This window comes from Lepeophtheirus salmonis, chromosome 6 (genome assembly GCF_016086655.4).
Source record: "Lepeophtheirus salmonis chromosome 6, UVic_Lsal_1.4, whole genome shotgun sequence".
Classification (NCBI taxonomy): domain Eukaryota; kingdom Metazoa; phylum Arthropoda; class Copepoda; order Siphonostomatoida; family Caligidae; genus Lepeophtheirus; species Lepeophtheirus salmonis.
Genome location: NC_052136.2, coordinates 17,401,864 through 17,410,343, shown reverse-complemented (window position 1 = coordinate 17,410,343; position 8,480 = coordinate 17,401,864). Strand labels below are relative to the sequence as shown.

At 30.3% G+C, this 8,480-nt stretch overlaps 1 long non-coding RNA gene across 2 annotated transcripts; it reads left to right on the top strand.

The window, feature by feature from the left end:
• The first annotated feature begins 1,798 nt into the window (after positions 1–1,798).
• LOC121120846 (uncharacterized) lies at positions 1,799–5,703 on the top strand. Of its 2 annotated transcripts, XR_005865228.2 has the most exons (3): positions 4,422–5,065; positions 5,131–5,322; positions 5,383–5,593. It is a non-coding gene; the product is annotated as an uncharacterized lncRNA (long non-coding RNA). The 2 variants fall into 2 exon arrangements; XR_011780804.1 differs by having other exon boundaries at positions 1,799–5,322; positions 5,383–5,703.
• Positions 5,704–8,480: the final 2,777 nt, after the last annotated feature.

The following is an 8,480-nucleotide window of genomic DNA, read 5'->3' as shown; positions in this document are numbered from 1 at the left end:
AATCAGTAGGATTTGGGCATGCTAAAAAAAAGAAACCGAAAGTTAACATGGTACCCTAACAATAAGAAGAATGTTCAGAGGAGAGCTGCTCAGCTGTCATGACGTTTCATTAGTTACTTTTATGCATCTATGTTCAATGATATTTGTATTTAGTAGGAAAGGAATTTAACTCTTCAGGAATTGAATGATAATGATAGCCCAAGAAAAGATGAGCTAAAAAAATGCAACCGATTAGCATGGCTACCTATGAAAGAGATGTATATAAGTTTTTACTGCTCATCAATAAAATAAATTATAATTCATATTTTCAAAGCTATAAAAAAAAATAGTAGATTAAAAATATATTTGAGAACAAATCAGGAATCAGCTTTTTTTTCCTTTTTAATGCCAATGAAATACATATAAGGATAACATTAGAGATTGAATCATGAATTACAATTCATCACGGTGCATGATAACTTACCATGTCTTTTTTTTATGTAAGTTGTTCATTTATCAACTCTTTCTACGCCAATGCTTCCTACATTTTATCAATTATGTGTAGGTAATCATTTCCTTTAATTAACACCATTACGAATGAACATTTTTTTAAATTAGTTTATTGGCCTCGAGTTCTTCAAGAATCAGAGTATCTTAAAAGTTTTGACCTTTCAAAAACCTTGTTCATAATATGGTCTTAATTTTATATTGTTGATTTCGACATCTTATATACTTTTTGGTTTCCACTTTGTCCAAGCAACAAAATTTAAGTCTCTACTTTCAAAGTCTTAGTAGTGTATTGAATCTGGAGCATAGCGACTCTAAAAATTTACTTCTCCTTTTAATGTATGTATTCTTCGTTATTACACTTTCATATAATGATACATCATGGCCTCATTTTTGAGAACCCTTTATCATCATTCATTAAATAAGTAGTTTGTAAGAGAGGAAAATAATTTTGATACAAAGTTTCTTAAAGAGCCTTTCGGTGCTAATAGTTAGTCCATAGGAAGAATATTAGTACAAATTATTTTGTTTTAAGACATTTAAAATAATTTTGTAGCATGCGCTAATTCACATAAATAATTCCAAAATAGTATGTGAATATTAGGTATACTGAATGAAGTAATGAAAACCAATACAAGTCTTAATTATTTTTTTTTTTCAGATATTCAGATCCACACGCCTACCCTTAACGAGTAAGGGATCCCATCCCTTTGGAAAAAACTAACCATCCCTTTGGAAAAAACTAACCATCCCTTTGGAAAAAACTATCATGCCTCACTCAATAGATTTAATCTCTTTTAAAGGAAGGATCATTCATATAGAGATACCCATTAATAGCAATGCCCTTTAACAGCGTTGGCGGAAGGGCATGTGTAAATTTTACAGTTCCTACGCTAAAGACTTATAAAATTACTAACTCTTTAAATTTATATAATTTATATTTTTAAGGGAATTTCGAATCTTGTAATTTCTTCTTTAGGAACAAAATTTCAAATCTTCCTTTGATAAGGGTCCCCATACTCAAAGTATAGCATGCCTTCCCTCTAAGTGATTGACTTTTTCAGGGTAATTTCATTTTTTATAAACTTGTTGTTGTTTTTTTTTAACTCAACTTCCAACTTTTTCCACACCTTGAAAATGAATTTATCACAGGTGTGTTACACTGACTTCTAACTTTGTGGATCATCTGCTGAATAATACTAAATCAGTAATTCCAGATCAACTGAAGAGTTGAATAAGACCTTTTAATGCCCACTTCGTTAATATGTATTCATAATTTTAAGATCTTTTTGAATTAAAGTTATTGTTTATTTGTTTTTTTGAAAATCGGGCAAAATATTTTTAGTTATATTTAAAGCCATGTTTTCGAATTTATGGTTAGAAATTGATATTATTACAAACAAATAACAGACTATATCACGCTAATAGTGATGCCAATTCCATTTATAAAGCTGAGTAGGTACTATACGGATAATTTTGTACTCCCTGGATACAGTTGTTAAGATGTTATTAATGAATAAAGAGTGAGATATGTTCTTGAAAGATAATTAAGCAAAATAATTGAAAAAAAAGAAAATATTTACTAATTAAATTTAACAATTTTGTAATTACAAAAATAAATTACTAAATAAATGCATTTTTTTTTAAATTAACTCTCCATGTTACATATTATACATTTTTATAAGTTTATCCTATTGTATTAAGTTTTAAGTATTTTTTTATTATTTAATTATTTGGATGTGTAATCAGCTATTTTGAAATGGCTGAAACTGGCGTGTTCGCTCTCTTAATTTCTGACCCTAGACATTGTTGGGCCCTTCCTAATCATATCTGAACCAACTTGACTATGTGATTTGGGCGCCATTGAGGTCAAGGCCTCCGCTGTCCCTCACAGAAATACTGTTCAGTGGAAGGCCTCCATTGAGCAGGAGTGTGAAAGGCCTTCTCACCTCGTGTAAAAGCTGAAATTGAGGTAAATGTGGACATTTTGAATTTTAAGGAACGAAGACTTATTTTTTCACGATTTCATAGATTTCAAAGTGCTAACTTTAATCATGTTTGAGCTCTTGATGAGTTTGTTAATGTTGTCTTCTATGATGCATTGTTGGTTACGGACACTGTATATAGTCTGTATAAGTATTTTCTTACATCTTAATCCAAAGCCCTCTTAATCTTACAATAAGGTATGAGAATATTTTCCAAATTGGGCTGAGCGGAAAAATCACGCCAAGGAGGAAATGCCATAAAAAATATGGTAACATTGAGAGACGAAATATTTGCTGACAGTCATAACTAAAATTAGTGATGCTACAATTGTGAAAATCTTCATTAAATCATTTTAAATTCCCAAAAACTTTTTGAGATAGGGATTAGTCTTTGTTCTATATAAAAGAAAGAACAAATCATTTTCAAGATCCTTTAAGCATATAATGTTAAGTTTTCGATTAACATGATTTTATTGTTTTGTGAATGGGACTTTGTTCTAAGCAAAAAAATACCTTTCCATCAAGAGTTTTAGATTTATTATTATTATATATATAAATTATCAATGGGGCATTACTAATATTAGTTTCTTCACAAACAAATCGAGAGTAAGGGCTCCTGAAAGATATTATTAAATACTTTTAAATTTTAAACTGAATTGGGGTGCAAGAAATTATTTTTTAAAACGAATACCCTTTGAAATTTATTTATGATGCACCCCCAAAATACATACTGTTACACCACCCTCCAGATAGTATTATTCATTTTAGTAAGAATATTTTGATAACTTCATGTGAATGAGAAAGGTTTTGTGAGTTACTTACAAAGAATCAACTGTTCCGATATTTTATATTTAAATTAATTTTTTGGAAACTAAATACGCACATACCATGGAATATATTATGGGAATAGCTGGGCTGTTTGGTCAAATAAATTACTATTTTGAGGTTATAAAAGGAAAAAAGTTTGTAGAATTTGCCTTATTTCTTATTTATTCATTCTTTTTCGAATTGTTATTGTGCTAATATCTCCTCAAAGAATCGCCGAGTACCTTTGAGTTTGTACAATAAAATTAGTGAAATGCAGAAGAAAAATTCTCCCTACGCCTGAAATTAATGGAGGCCATGAAATTTGGAGCTACCTACAGGACGATAACAAAATATTTTGTCGAATATGCCGATGAAAGTACTCTTACAGCCCCCATCCAGAGTTAAACGACACTTAATGTCCTCGTCCCACATCAAGAGTATGAATGCATCCGAACAACATTTGACTCATGATGATTCTGACAAATCTAACACCTACTTCTTAAAGATGCTAGTTTCTTGTAATATACCTTTTTTCTTTTGTGGAGAACTCCATTGTATCAAAGTTTATGAAGAAATATGATGCCGATAGAGCCGTCTCTAGTAGAAGGAGGTTGTCAGCAAAGATGCAATCTCCAAAATTAAAGGGAAAATCGGAGATAAGGATATTTTCATAGCTGTTGATGAGACTAAAGGCAACCGGGAACGATCAATGACAGTTTTATGTATGTGTCCTTTAGATGGCCGTTTCCTGGGTTCTCCTTATCTAACCAACACAATATACATAAAAGTTGCTAATGCCGTTAATGTTGCAAATTTTGTCGTTCCGAGTATTCAACTAACTCTTAGTTTGGACTTTGATGAAAATAAGTTAAAAGTTTCCATCACGGATGGAGCGCCCTACTGTAAAAAATGGGCGAAGACCTCAAAAAGAAGCTTCTCCTCATTAAAACATATTATTTGTGTAGCTGATAGACTCCATAACGTGGCTAAACTTGTACGTAAAGACAAATTAGCTCATTTCAGAAATTAAAAAAATGTTTTTGAATGCCGGGCTAAGAAAATTGAACTTTACTGCTTCTTACCAAATTCCTTTACCTCCTGCACCTATCGCCACACACTAGGAAACTTGGTAGAAAGCAGTTGATTACTATTTCAATAACTTCGAAGTAATCAGGGAATATTTAAACAATCTTGATGAAAAAACACCAACGGTCGTTAAAGCTAAGGAGATTATAAATGATGAGTTTATTCTTGAAAAATTGTCAATAATTAATCATAATCTCAACCCAATTACCGAGGCCATTGCCGTTTTATAAGGAAGACTCTCTTTACTTGTTAGCTTGACTATTGTCGAACATTAACGGGTAAATATCAAGCAAAAGCAATTCCAAACAAAATTAAATGCATTTGTAGATGAAAATCCAGCGTACAACGATTTGCGAGATCTAGCAAATTTTGAGAAGACAATTTGCAGAAACACAGTTATTGTAAAGTGTGACTTAGAAAGGACTTTTAGCATATTGAGAGTCATTCATACAAAAATAAGATCATGTTTATCAGTAAAAGGTGTCAGGAACAAGCTAATTTTAGAATGCAATAATGAAATATTAGATTCGTTAGAGTAGGTATTTATCAAATAACTTTTTTAAGAATAAATTACATCTATGTATTCATAAATACAGTAATATGGTCAAGAACAACAGCATGAATGGTCTCAAAGGGGGTCTTAGCTTCAAATGGCATGCAAATAGTTTGTCTAACATTAGTTTCTTCGTGTAAAGACGTGGGTAAGAAATTTTTGATGTATTTCAATATTCAAAAATTCATTAAACAAATACTTCTTTAAATTTAGGATTAGCATATAGCTAAATGTTCATAATCTCCGAGAGAAGGTGTTAAGAGAACTATAGTAATAAAGTCCGAAACAAAAGCATGAATGGTACCAAAGGTGGTCTTAGCTTCAAATGGCTTGCAAATATTTTGTTTTACATGAGTTTCTTCGGGTTAAGAATTGTATATGCTTCATGGATTCCAATATGTTGAAGTACAATTTATTTAAGTCGTTTTAAATACTGAACATTAAATTTACTTTTTCTTTTCTTAGCTTTACAAATTACTTTGATGACGAAAAATGAGGATTTTAGATGGAATTTGAAGTATGATAGGAAAAAGACGGATTTTATTTTTACTAAAATTAGTATATTTTTTTCTGTATAAAAATGACTTATTATTTTTGTACATTTATAATTTACATTTTTCCCTACTAAATTGTTGAATCCATTCGTCATTTTAATTTTAATAACTTCAATTTCGTTTCATTTTCCTTAATAATTTGTAATATTTAGTGTCGGTTGATATTTTTAATCTGTTTCACTTTCTGTGTATAGCAGCTATTAAAATTTCTAATTAATATTTTTCCTTATAATTAGTTATAATCGTTTTTTATTTGTATTTTTTATTTTACTCATATACTTCTTTAACTTAATATCACAAATATACGTTAAAATACTTTAATTTATAAATTTACTAGTAATTAGTTAAAAAAACATTTATCGTTAGACTTCATTTAAATATACAATTAGTACGGGCACATGTAAAAATAACTTTAACTATTGGTGCCCTCGCAATAGTTTGCCAGATTAGGTATCTTACTGTAGACCGCCCTGAAGGTGTTCTAGGGATGGTGCATTGTTTAACCAGCCCCCGATATCAGAATTCATTAAAAAACTGGAGAGGCTGGAGACGGAATGTCTAAATTTACTAGTAATCTACTTCTACGGGTTAAGTGATAATCATAACTTTCTGACTACTCATTGTATGACATATCATATTAACGACTTTTATTAATATTTGTTAATAAATCTGTAATATAGAAATTGGGAAGTTTTTTCATAATTTTAACGAAGCAAATAAGATATTCCTGAATTTGAAAATTTCAGGTACTTATTATATTCACTCTTCTAGAGCAATGTGAAATATAGAAGATTCTCATTTTTATACGAGCATCTTGTGATATTCTATCCTCCGAAACCATAACATTTATTCAATAGTACCATATCTCTCGCTCCTGCTTTTTACACACACTCGCTTGATGCCAAGCCCTATGATTTATGATAATTGATACATGAATACACAAAGTTCCTAGAACATCTTTCTTTTTATTTCTGGTAACGTTATGGGACTCTTTTATTGAACTACACATAATCTGTCAATATTATATTTATGTTGTACCTCAAAAATGGTTTCTTCCGATTCAAAAAAGGATAAGAAGTATGAAAACGCTGTAGGTACACTGCACGCATATTTCTGAAGATTACATTTATATAACACCAAACATTAAGAATTAGTGAAAAATAAATAAAAAATGATTGTTCTAATATAAAATTTTAACACATTTGTGTAAAAATTTTCACTTTTTTAACCTCATTTTTATTAATCTTTAAAACTCTTTCTTACATTTTATCTCCATTCCTGGTAATGAACAGATCAATTTCAATTTTTTTTTCCCCGAGTTTCGTTTAAAACTTTTCTTCAAACTATAACTTATATCATTATATGATATTTTGTATCACATCATCTTTTCTTTTTTTAATTTAAATGTATTTGTTCTAGAACAGAGGAAGTTATCCCAATACATATTCAACAAACATTTTTTAAATATAAAGTTAAAAAAAACCGAATTTACTTTTTAAATATTAAATACTTTAATGAATTTTTACACTATAAACTTAAATAATATTTTCAGGAAATGATACACTTAAATAATTAATTATTAAATTTAAATGTGTCCAATAATCATGACATGTTGACAAAATATATATGTTAGTTGGGTAACATGGTATTCAGAACTATATTTCTTTATATCAGAAAATTTGAAAAGATGGTTTTTTTCTGTACATGTGGGAATATATTTTGTATGTAGCCACATTGAGCATAGTAATTAGCCATGGATAGTTCGTTAGTCATTACTTAGTCTAGTGAATAGTCAATATGATCGGAGTAAAATGTAACATTGCAGTGAGAGGTTGGGGGTACTGTTGTTCCTCGGTTACGAGTGCATAAATTATGTAAATAATCTTATCAGGCTTATGAACAGAACTCTGAACGGAACCGATTTATGATATTTCACCGTTCTGTTCCAATGTTACTTACAAAATTTAGTTTATATGTTTTTTCTACTTTTTAAACATGATTTAAAGGGCTGATAAACCAAAGACGAACACTTGGGAGACCTATTTCGCGGCGAGGGAAAAGAGGAGATGAGTTGCATCTACGTTAGGATAGGAGACAACACAGGCCCTACTTTCGACATAGCTGCAGGTAAAATAGGCGAAAGGATTCATGTCGGGCGAGGAGGGAGGCTACAAATCGAGTTTGCAGATTTCGACAATATAGGCGAGGTAGCGGTCGTTCCTACAGTTTCTCGACAAGTCCACGGTACAGTTTTTCTTTCTTGTTGGTATACTGGGTGCTAATCAAATCGGGTAAACTTTACCTTTTGGCCTCCATTTTGACAATGAATGAACCGATTTTAGTCAATTGTAGCTCATTTGAACGCTAGTGTTCACCAAAATATTTTGTTAACAAATCTTGAAACCTAGTTCTCAAATGAGGCTTCCCTGACACTATCAAAATGGAATTTACGATTTGCTGTTCCACAATGTATCTTATACTAACTTATTATTGGAACACGGAACAGAATGTAAATAATTGCTGAATGCTCAAAGCAGAACGAAAACAAATAAATAAACGTAACGCCAAAATAACGGAACGCTTAGTAGCCTGAATCTTATGAATGTCTTAGAAGTGATTGTTTTCATACCAAACATTTTATTTATACTTGGCAAAAGTATTTACTACATATAAATAATAAATACCTATAGCTATAAATTAAATATATATTCTCATTTGACTCTAGTCTCTAGACTCAAATGGTTCAATAATAGTTATATACCCTATAATAAAAACTCAAATTTTTCTATTCAATTCAACACGCTTATGCACACTCTTCAAAAATATCATTAATTCTAAGGAATTAACTAATGAAAAAGAGGATCAGAGAGACTCGAGTGTGGGGTTAATTTAATTTCATATGCTGTACAATGCAAATATATATCCAGATTGTTTTTACGTAAAAATGTCATCTTATAATGTGAAAAATCTCATTTTAAATAAATTAGGAATGTTTTGAGCTTGTAACAA